Source organism: Cupressus sempervirens, chromosome 4 (assembly GCF_028749045.1).
Source record: "Cupressus sempervirens isolate cs-2001-9-10 chromosome 4, ASM2874904v1, whole genome shotgun sequence".
In the NCBI taxonomy this organism is placed as follows: domain Eukaryota; kingdom Viridiplantae; phylum Streptophyta; class Pinopsida; order Cupressales; family Cupressaceae; genus Cupressus; species Cupressus sempervirens.
In genome coordinates, this window is record NC_143121.1 from 648,822,323 (window position 1) to 648,837,587 (window position 15,265).

The window sequence follows — 15,265 nt, forward strand, 5'->3', positions numbered from 1 at the left end:
GCTCCATATGCTAGCCCAATCATAGAAGCCAAGGATGTAACCATGCATGTATGGGCATGCTCTCCCTACGAGGATCCCAAGTATCTAGTGCCATTGTTGATTTGGGTATCACTATATGATCTAGAATGTATTGAAGTACTAAAGCTAGTAGTAACTTCTCCCATGTCTAGAAAATGTAGCATAGGTTCAAGGTCCCTTGGCTCCCAAGAATTTGTAGCAACTATTCTCACTGCTAAAAGAATAACTTCAATTAAGAGTTGAGTGTAAGGAGTTGAAGAAGTAAGTTATGTTTCTATGTACGTAAATGCCATAATCATGAGGCTCATTCCCTTGCATAAGCCATAACACAATTATGGATATGTATATATACAAGCCATAACCAAGTCAAATGGGTCTAGTTGCTAATTACTTGTGTTGATTACAAATTCCCCTAGAATTGTCATCAGATTATGTACAATAAAAGGAACAATCAACATTATTTTTGTGCAGGATCTTGAGCTAAGTCACTTAGCATGGGTTGAGTGAGTTTTATTGTTTAATTATTTGGATTCTGGAATATGTATGCAACTAGATCAATTTTTCTATTGTGCTAAGATGTAATAAGCACCTTAAAAAAAATCTCTTTGTATACATACCTACCTACATACGTACATACATACATACATACATACATGTATATGTATGTATGTATGTATGTATGTATATATCATGTGGAGATCTAGGATTTCATTGTCATGCCCTCATAATCTTTGCATCTCATTGTCGTGCCCTTCTAATCTCTGCATCTCATTGTCATGCCCTTCTAATCTCTGCATCTCATTTGTTTTATTGTACCTAATATGATGACAGTTCTATAGGAATTTTTTTTCATGTCCTTGTGATCTTTGGATCCCAAGTATCTATTGTTGTTGTTAATTTGGACATCACTATATGATCCAAAATGTTATGAAGTATTGAAGTTAGTAGAAACTTCTCTCATGTCTCTAGAAAATGTAGCATAGATTTAGGGTCCCTTGGCTCCCAAGAATTTTTAGCATCTATTCTCATTGCTAGAAGAATAAATTTAGTGAAGAGTTGAGTGGAAGGAGTTGTAGAAGTAAGTTTTACTTATGTGTAAATGCCATAATCATGAGGCTCATTCCCTTGTAGAAGCCATAACCTAATTAAATATACATGTATATCAACCCAGCTAATTGACAACTAGACCCATTTAACTAGGTTATGGCTTGTTTCTTTCTAAAAAGATCTGCTATGATATGTTTTTGTAAAATTTATTGTGAACTTTGTCCATTTTTCCTAGTCTACATTATTTTTGTGAAAGATCTTGAGGTAAATCACTTAGCACCTCAAAAAGATCTATTTAAATATATATACAAACATATATATATATATATATATATATATATATATATATATATATATATATATATATATATATATATATATATATATATATATATATATATATGTGTGTGTGTGTGTGTGTGTGTGTGTGTGTATGTATGTATGTATGTATGTATGTATGTATGTGCCCTTGTGATCTCTTTATATGTATGTATCTATGTATATACATATGTATATTTATATATATGTGTATATGTATATAAACAAATAGATCTTGGCACAAAAAAATAAATAAAACTCATTGAACATGTAGCATGGCGACAGATGCAATGACAAAACCTATTGGTAAGTAGATTCCTCTTGTTCTCTCTCATTTTTCAAGTGTTTATTTCACTTGAACTATTATTTCTTAGAGGGCATTTTCTAATATTGGATTCATTTTATGCAGGATGTGATGAGGACATTCTTGGATGTACTCATGTGATGAATTCTTGTGAGAAATGAAGGTGGACTTCTCCTAAGAGTAGCAAGAGGTGATGAGGACATTCTTGGTACATTAAAGATTGATATTTTTAAAAATATTTTAGATGTTAATGGAGAATTTAGATGTTAGCTGGGGAGGGGAGAGAAAATGAGCTTCCACCTTTACATGGTTGGCCTTGATTAGTATAGAATATTAAACTATTCTTGAAACCAAGTGAAGCTCAATAATAACCTATGATTTTATGACAACTAATTGTGTGAATCTCTTAGTTTTAGGCAATGTAAAAGGGCACCATAGTTCAATATGCAATGTTGATTTGATGGAGACACAACCAAAGACTAGAATGAACACACAGGAAAAGAGAAATATTATTATCAATGAAAAATTCCCTATGGGAATACAATAGTATGATTCTAGAGAAAAAAATCCTCCACACAGTACCTTGTCTCTAACTCCACTGAGAACTGCCTTTACAATGCCAAAAATGTTGTTAAATAGACCCCATTTCATTTAGAGTTAGGAATACATTCCAGAATATTCGAGTTGGAATCCACCGCAAAAATAGAAGGTTCTAGAAGTCATGTTAGAAGTCGGTGTAAAATTAGAAGAATCTAGAAATGGTAGTCCAACTTCTAGGAGGCATAACTTTTGAATCAAGACTCCAGTTGATGAACTATTTACATTTTCAGAAAGCTCTTGAAGCACTCTACAACCCTAAGGATGAACTTTGCTCCTCCCCCATTTTTCAGCCTTGTACAAGGCCATTTAGTGCCCCAAATTTGACTTTGAAGTGCTCTTAGGGGGTCTCCAAGAAACTTAAAATTGCAATAACTTTCTAACCATAAAGTGTTTTGACCTTATTCTTTTTCTAGAGCTCTTTAAATTACAAGTATAATTATCCCTCCAAATTACACCCTCTAACTCATCATAATTTTGTCTCTATTACAAAATAACTCATTTTTTGCATTTACATGTATCCCAAGGTGCTTAAAAACTCTAACCCAAAAAACTAATAGTGGAATTGTGGGAGTTGGAACCTTTATTTGACCCAAATGGGTATCTAGAAATAAAAACACATTAAACAAAAAACTATCTCTAAGCATATTTTTTTGGGTGATACAGGATTGCCCTTACACCACTAAATGCTCCTGCATCACAATTCATATGCATAAGACATCAGGTAGAGCTGGAAAACACAAGAAGTTTGCATTTTTGTTAGAGGTATTTAATTAGGTATTTTAAGTTATAGACCATCATGAACATTGTTCATGATGATGGTATATAATTTTAAAAACTTAATAGACCTATTAAATAAATGTAATTGTGTTGTGTTTTATCAGCTATGTTGGTTGTCCATGCATTTGAATGCATTCTCAAATTAGAGTGGCAGAATATTATTTTGGATGTGATGAAAAAAATGACATGCACTAGAAGATGGGAAAATGATGCCACTTTTATAGGTCTAGAACCTTTAAAGATTGATCATTTATTAAATATTTTAGATGTTAATGGGGATTTAGATGTGGGGGGCGGGGGGGGGGGAGGGGGGGCGGGGCAGGGAGGCAAATGAGCTTCCACCTTCACGTAGTTAGTAGAGAATATTAAACTATTCTCAAAACCAAGTGAAGTTCAACATTAACCTATGATTTTATGACAACTAACTGTGTGAATCTATTGGTTTCAGGCAATGTAGAAGGATGCCATAGTTCAATATGCAACCTCAATTCATATGCATACAACATCAGGTGGAGCTAAAAAAACCAAACAAGTTTGTATTTTTGTTAGAGACTTGCATAAACCTATTAAATAAATGTAAACATGCTGGGTTTTTTCAGCTCCTTCTATTGTCCATGCATATAGAACATAGTTGCATTTGGATTCTTGATTCAAATTCGCATAATCTTATTTTGGATGTGACAGAAAAATGACATGCAATAGAAGATGGGAAAATGATGTCACTTTTGGAGGTCTAGAATCTTTTTTTTTTACTTTAAACATTGATCATTTTTTAAGATTTTAGATCTTAATGGGGAATTTAGATGTTTTGGGGGGGGGGGGGGGGAGAGGGGGTGTTGGGGCCAAATGAGCTTCCACCTTCACATGGTTGGCCTTGATTAGTAGACAATATTAAACTATTCTCAAAGCCAAGTGAAGCTCAATATTAACTTATGATTACATCATAGCTATTCAACGTTTCTCGCCAATATTTTTTATTAATACAACACATCATCGCAATTGTGAAGGCTAGTCGTCGATTGTGTTGCATTCCTACCACATGCCCATCCCAATTGCAATGGGAAATTTTGATGGCTTTTTGTAGGGCCCATATCATTTCTATCGCATAGACATCACAATTGTTATAGTGTGTGAGGCCTCGCCCCCAACCCATCGTAGCATAGTGATACATTACTCTTATTTTGTTATCCGTGACTCGAGATGTCGAGACATTATCTGATGCTTAGAACATATTTTATTATTTCATGTTGTGTGATGTTATTTCCAGATATATTTGATGATTTTCATTTAATGTTCATGTATATGTATGTTGATGAAATCAGTAAAATGTAGGATTAACACATTGAGTTGGAATCTTTATGATTAAGGATATAAGTAGGATGCAAGAAACCCTGATTTATGTATGTTTCAATTTATGTAAATTTCTGATACGTATATATGTACATGTAATTTTCGGGACTATTGATGTGTGCAATGAGTGTGCAGATATTTTAGTCGAGGAAACTGACGGAGGAACAAAACTGATCTCTATGTGCTAATTTTTGGAAACCTTGTTGTTCGTAATTCATGTATTGTGCTATGAGATGTATGTATGTATCTCTCTATGTTCAGTAAATGTTGATGTTCATAACTATGTTTTGGTTAGTGTTGCTTGACACTCGTAAATTGTTTATGTGCTTCAGTGTGTTGTTTAGGGTTAGTCATCCCTAATTCGGATTTGTGCTTAATTTGCAAGTTAGAGTTGTTAGATGGACCTATCTTATTCCTAGATTTTATTTGTCTCTAAACCTCTTTCCTAAGGCTTTTAACATGTTTTTTATTCTAACCAAAGGGTATGGGTATGGGTTAGGGGTCTTTTCCAACCCCTAAGCCCCTTTTTTTGACTTTAGAGGTCACTCAAAAGTCCCCTTTTTGCCTTTGTGCGAAAATTGCAAGTGGTTGTCATGAGTTGTCTTACCCCACCTTACTTTAGGGTTTAACCATGGTGTAGGTTGAGTTAGGAGTTTCTAGAGTGGCTAGTGGGTGGAAATAGTTATTGCTCCTTTTGGGTGGTTGAGTTGGAGGCTTATTTAGAGGCCTTCCTTGGACTAGTTGTTTTGTTACCCTATCTCTACATTTAGAGAAGATTTCTTGAAGCTTGAAGGAAGGAGGGATACTCTACTCAAACTGGTTCATTGCCATTACCTCTTGTGAAGGTAGGAAACTCCCATCTCCCTTATTCAGTTCTTATGTTTTGTTTCATGTTCTTGTTACTTTGTTGTTGTTTCACTGTTGTATGGTTGTGGGTATGTTGGGAAGGTTTGTAAACCATGTCTTTTTGGTTGTTTTCCTTTCTTGTTTATGTTTGAAATTTTTGAGTTTTCCTTGCATGGGTGTTTTGGTATTACTTACCCTGGGAGAGGGCAGAAGTGACCAATTTTGGGAGAGGTCTGTTTAGTTGGACTCCAACCTGTGTAGAGTCTCTTCTCAGGATGAGAAGAGGGATAAAGGGTAGGGTGTTATGGGCCCCTACCCGTCAACACAAACCTGGTATGAGTATGGCAAGTTTAAATGGAAGAACGGAAGTTCTTGGTTATTGGCCCCGATTGGGCATCTGAATTGGTGTTGTGTTTGACTTCTCCAGTTGGAAGAATCCACCTCTCCCTAGTCTTGATTCACTATGAATCTTATTGTGTAAACCATGTATGATTATGCATGCTTGATGTTCTTTTGGTTCTGCTTAGTTGTCACCCGATCAGTTATTGGTTTCCTCCATGGTTATTGAAATGAGATTCAGAAAACATTACAAACTCCTTGATTATGATCATGAAGAAAATTTGATAAAATTATTGAAAATTGGGATTGAGATCCTATTGTAAATTGTATTTTTTTTTAAACCTTATTATATATGGCAATGAAGCCGGGTTTTCTTCCTGATTCTTTCCCGACTGAGCCCTTGAATCAGGTTGATAATAAAATAAGTGATTGAGTAAATTTTGCTTCTCTCAAAATTTTCGTATTCTATGTTGTTATATGAATGTGTATCAAAGATGAGATGAAACAATGATGTGCAATTATGCAAGATTCAAATTGTAAATGTATGGTATCTCCTTTGAGCTTGGTATGATTTTAGTTATGGATGGTTGTGTTGAAAGTGAAATTGCAAGAACATGTAGGAAAGAATCATGTTAAGTTATCCAAACTTAAATTCAAAAAAAAAAAAACATGATAGCGGACAGAACTTGGTGTGTCTTGATACTCCCATCAAAATGAATAGAGCAATATCATTTTGATCTCTTATTTTCTCAAATTGCCTTAAGACTAGTTTAGTCATTATGTTGTTCCAATGTTGATCCATCAGTTATAATAGATAGTTAAATGAATATGTAGATGGTTATTTCATGAAATGTAGGTATCATTGAAATACATAGCCTCTGAGGTGCATGAAAATTATTAAGCAGGAATTCATAAGAAATTTGCGTAGATTTTGATGATCTTGCTATAGTTGATTTGTTGAGCATAATGCATAAAAAGGTGGTAGATTAATATCATTTAAGAATTAAAACACCAATTCTATAAGACTATATAGTAAAACCATAACCATCAAATAAGTTTCAAAAATACATATAAAAGAGGCCTGTAGAAGCACATCTTCATTTTGGAAATTGTATGGAAAACTCAAAATTGGTTGATGCTATTAGAGACTATTGAAATATTCACATCACAATAAAATAAAATAAAATCTAAAACCAAATTCTATTCATTATGACAAAAATAATATAGTTTTAGTAGATATCCTTAATATCTTAACTCTCACCTATAAAACTTTACCAATGAATATTTGGGGCAAGTCAAACTGTCGTTCCACATGATGACATCACCATGTCCCATCACTATCTTCCTCTAGATTGGGCGCTCAGATTTGAGGGAAGGCATTAAAGTTTTTGGAGTTTAAAATAGCAAATTTTGCAAGAGATTCTATCTTGCTTCCTTCCACTTGCTATCCACTTGGATCGCATGGTTATTGAGGGAAGGGGGGGGGGGGGTCTGTCATGTCTCCCTTGGGCAGAGCGTTGTCCCAAGGACAACACTTGGGAAGCGCTTGCCCAAGTGGGGCATAGGGTTAGTGTAGGATGGGTTAGAAAGTAAGTTAGTATTAGTGTTAGGTTGTTTTTTTTAAAGTTTAGTTTATGTGTAGTTTATTTTGCTTTGCTAATTATTAATAATGTTGGTTAGTTTTTATTTTGTTATTAGTTTTAGTTAGTTGTTATAGGTTTGTTTAATTTTTAAATTAATTTAATTTTAAATTAAGTGAAGTTAGTTAGTTTAAAATGCAACTAAGTTGTTATTAGTAGTATATATTATGTTTTATAGTTACTTATGTTATTGATTAATTTGTAATTACTTTTAATTAGTTAATTTTAAATGTAATTTAAGAATGTTAGTATGTTATTTTTTTTTAATTTTTAAAATGTTGTAAAGCTTGCATTAAAATTAGTTTCAAATGTAATTAAGTTTGGTTAACAATGTTAGTAAGTTATTTAAAGTTTATTTAAGTTTTAGGTTAGTTATTGTTTTGTTATTTGTTAATTATTCTAGTTAGTTGTTATTTGAATATAGTTTTGTTTAATTTTGCAGATGTAATTTAATTAGTTTTATCATTAATGATTAATTTAATCTAAGTATAGATAGTAGTGTTTTGTTTTAATTGTTATAATTATTTTAGTTCGTCCTAATTAAATAAAGTATAGAAAGGTTAATTGGCTATTTAAATAAGATTTAATGTAGGATTGATTGATTCAATAAAGCAAGTAATTTTAATTCAGAATTCAAGTACATTGTTATTCAAGTAATTTTGATTGTATATCATTGTAAATTAATGTAATATCTTAAGTTATCGATATTAATCTAATAACGAAAGTTTCAAAATTTTAACGATGATATCGTCCTCTTGTTTAAAATCTTAGGATGCAATGTAGGGAACCTGTGCTAAAACTTCTATCTTAGTCATATCAAACGTAGAGCATGTTTAAATATTAAATTAAAAAAAAAAAAAAGGTTGTGTGTGTTTTTGCCCTCTTAGTTTGGGCATGACATAGTGAAAATGAATGATTTTCTAGAATAGTAGCTCGATTTATGAGACATGTGGACATCACAATTGTGACATCAAAATTTTGATGCCTGTCTAACGAGAGCCAATTTTGACTAATGTCAATTAGGCAATGGGTCACCATCATAATTGCGATGGTCTACTATTGTAATTTGGGCCCAAATGTAGTAGTGTCTACACTCTTCTACTCAAGATGAATAGTATCAATGTGGACCTCTTTAGGAATAGAGTCCTTTTTCCCGACTAAATTCTTTTCCTCAGTGTTATTCATCTGGGTAGAATCAACAGTGTCTGGCTCTTGGGTAGTAAGGATCATATTATCATCCTTATTAGTATCCATCAGGCACCCTTTATCCTCATTAGCTTCACTAGTAGGCATATAATCTTTCACATTGTTGTCTTTGACCTTTGAGGAGTTTGGAGATATGTTTGGGTCCTTATTTCCAAGGTTTAAAGAACCCACATTACTCCACATGCTGCCAGACTTAGCCACAGGATCTTCTTGACTCCTCGAGTACCCATCATTGTTTGAGCTATAATCTCCACTCTTTGTATCTCCCTCCTCTTCTTCATCATTATTTGCTTCCTTGGAACCCTTCTCTTCTTCCATGCTTTCTTCAAGTCTAACCTTGGGTTCACCCTTACTTTTACCTTACCCCTTAATCTTCCTATTTTTCTTTTTCTTTGCACATTCCTTCTCACTAACCTAGTCACTATCTGACTCTATATCCATCCCCTTTATCTCCACAATTTTAACATTGTCGGTTTTATTTCTTTTTGACACTATATTTGTCCAGTATTTCCTTCCCAAGTATCTTTTTTCTCTTTTCAAATGAAGGAGAGAGCTTCACATCATTCTCTCTACAATATTTTTTAATTATCAGGATTAGCCCTTCATGGAGAATGGGCCTGGAACTTTTTTTCCTATTATTACTGAGGTTGTTTAACAAGGAAAAATTCAAGTAGAATAGAAAAAAAACCCTATCCTTGTATCTGAAGTGATTTTTAAAAAAAATGGAAATTATACACTTTTTAGACCTCCCATCAAGAATGAAATACTCACAAATATAGGACAAAACATCTTGCCACAAGACCTTAATGTTGTTAAGATCAAAGAAGTTCCCTTTCTTGACCATTTTTTTCTTTCTTTAGGGATCTTTGGAAATTTCTTCAGTGCAACATTCAAGATTTTGATCTTTTTCTTGAATTTGATTCCCACAATAGGAAGCCCAGTTGTTTCCATAATAAGCTCTTTAGTGATAGACACAAAAACCCCATGCAAAGTCACATTCTCCCTAGCCTAGTTTCTAAACAATTCTTTAGTAATATGGGGTTTATAGCCATGCAATTTCTCTAGGTAACTAGTTACCTTACCTTTGTGAAGAATATTCTAGGCTACCATTTTCTCCTTCCATTGCTTACAATTCATAGGCTCCTGCTTCCTTGGTTCACCACCCATATTGTAACCCACACTAATAACCAAACTTTTGCAATGATGAAAAAATTTGCAAGAAAAAAAATTGTAGGCTTTCACTTTTAATTCCAATATCACCCACATAACATGCTAGTCTAAGAAGGTAATAACAAAGAGGTACCACCTCGAAAAAAGAATACCACTACCATTAAATTTATAGCTTCCTTTCAAAATTTGAAAAAAATTTAATTAAAGTTTTCATTAAACTTATCTTTGACTATATTTATCACATCAAATTAAATGATCGCTTTTAAATCCATTTCCTTAATTAGGTCATCCATCTATGACAATAGTTTGTTCATACCCACAACTTTGTTGGCAATCCAGTCAATGACCCCTCATGATAAATATGGGTAATAAGAAGTTTTTCAAAATTATTAAGGAGACTTTTTATTTCTCCAATAACCATTTCAATATTGCAAGTGATGTAATAATTATTATTAATCATGTTGACAATATTCAAATAATCACCTTCCAGCCATAAATTTTGAGTACTAGTTTCCACAATCTTGCAAACAATAAAAAAATTCACCACCACTTCCGCCCTATGACTAGTAGAGGTACCTATAGGAATAGATATAACATCCACCACCCTACAATTATGATTTTTAAGAACTCCACCACACCCAGCTCTCCCTGGGTTACCTTTGGCAGATCCATCAAAATTAGCTTTAATCCACCCAATTAGAGGAGATTTCCACATCACTCCTATATTGGTTTTGTCTTTAATCTCTTTGCATCTCTTTGGGTGATTAATATCAAAGTCACCTCATTGTTGAATTGATTAAGGAAATTTTCTTTTAGAGCCCTAAGAATTTTGTGGCCAACCACTCAAGTAGGGCATTCTCAACATCTAAAAAATATATTTTTTCTTTCTTTCTAGAGCCCCCAACAGAGGTGTGCAAGAATAAAGTTCCAAAGGGAACACATTTCAAGATTTGAAAATATTCCATAAGGTTGTTGGATTGAACCCACTGAAGATTCAATTAATCAAGAAGGATATTCCAAGCATTGTGACTGAAATTACAATGGAGGAAAAGGTGATCACTATCTTCATTTTCCTTTTTACACAGAATACATCTAGTAACTATATGAAAGACCCTTTTTATGGATATTGTCTATAGTTAGGATCTTGTTTTGAAGAGGAATCCAAAAGAAAATTTCAATCTTAGGGATGAGACCCTTCATCCAAGCTTTGGACCAATGAGGATGAATGATATTAGTTTCTATCTTGAAAATAGAGGCCACTTTATAATTACCACTTGGGTCAATTCCCCAAACCAAAGAATCTTCCTTGTCTTGATTAAGGCAAAGGAATTGAGAGAAATCTGGATAGACAAAAGGTTAGGACTAATCTCCACAAGATTCACCTAGCCATTATTCCTCTAGTAGTTAAAGATATAACACTCATAGGTCTACTTATATCTTTCAATAGTAAAGGCATCGAAGTAAACCTGATTCAATGGAAAATCCATAATCCATATATCTTCCCAAAACCTCACCTTCCTTCCATCTCCCAATTTCCATTTGCACCCTTTTTGAAGAATATATTTTACTCCTTGAATAATATTCCAAATGGAAGAGGAGTTAATGACCCCTAGAAGATTCAAGTACTCCGAGAGAGAAGGAACATTTCTAAGATATTTATGCTTCCAAATATTACTCCATTCCTTTTCTTCTTGATAAACTCTCCACCCTTTCTTTGCTAACATGGATTTATTCATACTTTTAATGTTCCTAATACCAAGCCCCCCTTCACATTTAGTCTTATAGATATTATTTCATGCAATTAATGGTAGTGTTTTCCTTTCTTTAGACTCAATCCGTAAAAAAATCTTTTGGATCTTTTCAATTGCCTCTTCATATTTGCCTAGAATTTTAAAGAGGCTAAGGGCATAGGTAGGAAGGCATTGAAGAGATGACTTGAGAAGGATAACTTTACTAGCTTGACTGATTCTATTTCCTATCCATCCTGCCAATTTTTTTATTAAAATTTTCAACCAAATTCTCCCAAAAGGAGTCAGAGGTTTTTGACCCAGCAGAAGCCTAAGATAGGTACTAGGTAGATCACCAATATTACATTCGAGAATGTTAGCAATCTTCTTTTTCCTTGGAATAGGAGTATTAGGGAAGAATAAAGAATTTTTTTCCCAATTAACCAATTGCATCAAAGCATCAAAATACAAATTATAAAGGGCCATTTTGAAGCTCCTAGCCTTGTTAACTTAAGCCACACCCAGAAAAAATATTAGCATCAATAGATTGTTCATGAGAACAAGATAGATATTAGGATGTAGGATTTATACCATGAATATCCCCATTTTCCAGAAGACCTCTAATATACCTTCCTAAACATTCAACTATGATAATAAATAAAATTGGAGATGTAGGATCTCCTTTTCTCAACTCTCTGAAAGGTTTAAAAAAGCTAGTGGAAGCCCCGTTAACCAAAACAACCACAAATGTCATAGTAACCAATTGAGAAATCAATTTTAAGCATCTATTGCCAAATTCAAAAGCCTTCAAAACTTTGAAAAGGAAGCTCCATTCCACTCTATCATAAGTTTTTGCAATATCCACTTTCATCACAAAACCCTGAGTGTTAGAGGAGGCCATAAAATGAATGTTTTCATGCACCACAATGATAGAGTTCAAAGTTTTCCTTCCTAGGACAAAACCATTTTGTTGTATAGATATCAAATTTGGAAGAATTTTTGGAATATGCAAAGTCAAAACTTTAGAAATAATTTTATAAATCGAGTTACAAAGAGTAATGGGTCTAAAGAGCTCTAGGGCATCCTCTCCCTCCTTTTAGGAATCAGACATAAAAAGGTAGAGTTAGTCTCTTTAAAAAATTTTCTAGCTCCAAAGAATTCCTTAACAACATTGTGAACATCCTTTCCAAAAATCTGCCATAAATTTGGAAGAAAAACATGGGAAAACCATATGAGCGAAGGGATTTATCCCCTTCAAAAGATTAAATGGCTTCATGAACTGCTTTCTCAGAAGGAATAGTAGTCAATCCAAAAAATTTCTCTTCATAAATAATTTTGGGGATAATTACAAGAAATTCTTCTTTCTTAATTCTATCAATATTTTGATCTACAAAGAGAAGAGAGGAGAAAAAGGATACTAGCTCGTCAACAATCTCCTTCTCTTTAGTTAGTTCATTCGAACCCACCTTCAGTCTAGTTAATCAATTGGTTTCCCTATGTTTCATAGTAGTCAAGTGAAAAAAATTGGAGTTTCTATCTCTTGCCTTTAACCAAATAGCCCTAGAGCTCTTCCTCTAAAAAATATCTTCCTATGATACAATATTGTGGAAATTGACCAATTTTTCATTTTCTTCAGCTAGAAAGTTCTCAAAATAGTCTTCCATATGAATTTTATCCTAAATATCTTTTAGCTCCATTAAAAAATTGGCTTTTTCCTTAAAGATATCTCCAAACTCTCTCAAGTTCCATTCCTTAACTTTCCTTTTAACATGCCTAAGTGTTTTGGCAATACGAAAGAGAGTTGTCCCTTCCACCTTGATATTCCACCAACTTTTACAAATCTGAGCAAAACCTGGGTGCTAAGTCCATATTTTCTCAAATTTAAAGGAAAAATAAAATTCTTTAAATGAATTTTCCACAAAAACCAAAGGAAAATGATTAGAGGCCACCCTATAAATGAAAGACAAGGAACAAGCAAAATCCTAGGCCCGATTAGGAGAAATAAGGACCCTATCCAAGAGAGCTTGAATACAAGTCTCCCCCACCCTCTTATTAGTCTAGGTGAAGCAAATTCCTTGAAGATCCAAATCTATCAACCCTTCTCCATTAATAAAGTCCATCAAATCCAATCTTCCATCTAGCTAACTTGGATTACCCCCCATTTTTTCATGTTCATAGAGAGGAACATTGAAGTCCCCCATCAGAATCCAACTTCCATTATAACCTTTGATTTTAAGATTTGATAATCTGTTCCATAACTTTTTCCTCATATTCTTACTATTAGGAGCATAAATGTTTATCAGATTCTACTTGAAACCCATAAATAAATGTTGAAACTTAATCTCTAAGAAGTTCTTATTATAATCAATGAGCAAGCCAGAAACAACAGATTGATTCCACATAATTAGAGTACCTCTTGACACTCCTTTAGAACTTCTAGCCAACACCTCATAGTTTTTGAAAAACTTTAACTTTTTCTCTTTTTCCTTATCTATTTTGGTCTCCTAAATAACCAAAATACTAGGTTTATGATCTCTAACTAGATATCTAACCACCTCCATCTTATGGATATTGTTTAGTCCCCTAATATTCTATGAAATAATCTTCATTTATTCTTAGGGGTAAATTCCAGAATAGTAGCTTGCTTTCCATCAGCTATATTCTGCAAACTCTCCATTTCACTCTTATTCTTGAGATTTTTCCTTCTCACATTTCCTGAAGTTGCAACATCTATCTTCACTTTAGGGGAGGTTATCTCCATTTTCTTCCTATTGGCGAAGACTCCAAAAGATTACACTAAAAGGAAACCTTGTTAATTTTTCTTCCTCATGCAAGTCTTTTTTTTTTTTTTTCTCACCTTTGACAATTATTTGATCCTCTTTCTTGAGGAAAACTTTAGGATTTGTATCAGAAACCATTTCACCCATAAAATAATCTTCAATAATAGGTTTAGATAAGGGATGGTTACCTTCAGCAATAATTTTTAAAAAATAATTCAACTAGTCATCACAATTATGATGGACCCACATTGAAAGCAACAATTAGTTCTAATGGCTATTCGTCGCTTGCACAACATAGCTATCACATTAGCATCATAATTATGATGGCAAGATCTAATGAATAACTGTCTCTTCTACAATGTAGCTATCGCAATTACAATAGCGAAGTTAAAGTTATAGCCATTGTAATTATAATAGCATACTATCACATTTACGACATCATGAAGAGGAAGTAATGTCCCTCCCTTCTTCCAAGTAATGATAGCTTTTACTGGCACAAGTATGATTGATGCACTCACCGTTGCAATTTACAACAAAAAAGTCTGACGAGAGCCATCAAGTGAGTCTATTGTTAGGATAATGGTTGGACATTGCAATTGTGATGGTTTGTCATCGCAAAATGACTCCAAATGTTGTAGTGAAAGTGAACCTAAAATAGGTGAACCCCTATTACAAAAAAAAAAACCAATCTCTAATATGTCCAAGCAAACCCTTGGTTATACAAAAACTTCAAAAACTAGAACAAGCTGCAATGTGTCAATACTCTGATACCATGTAGAAGTTGATAATACAACTTCATGAAGCCAAGATCACCTAGATGCAATGATAACCTATCATTGGGAAGAATGTACCAACAAAATAAGGGTTTGGGCTTTTGAAAATATGGAAGTATATTATCAAATGGAATAATACAAGATACAATGATCAATCCTTATAAAGGAGATTTGGTAACCTTAAATAGGAAACCCTAAAAAAATCATTTAATAATTAATATGATTATTAAATATCATTAATGTATAAAGTGCTATATTAAGAAAGAAGTAAAGGTAACTTAATGACCAAGTCAATATGACTTAATAATTAAGCTATTACTTTAATCTAAGAAATCTTCTGGTCAAGTTTTCTTTCAAATCTTGAATTTTA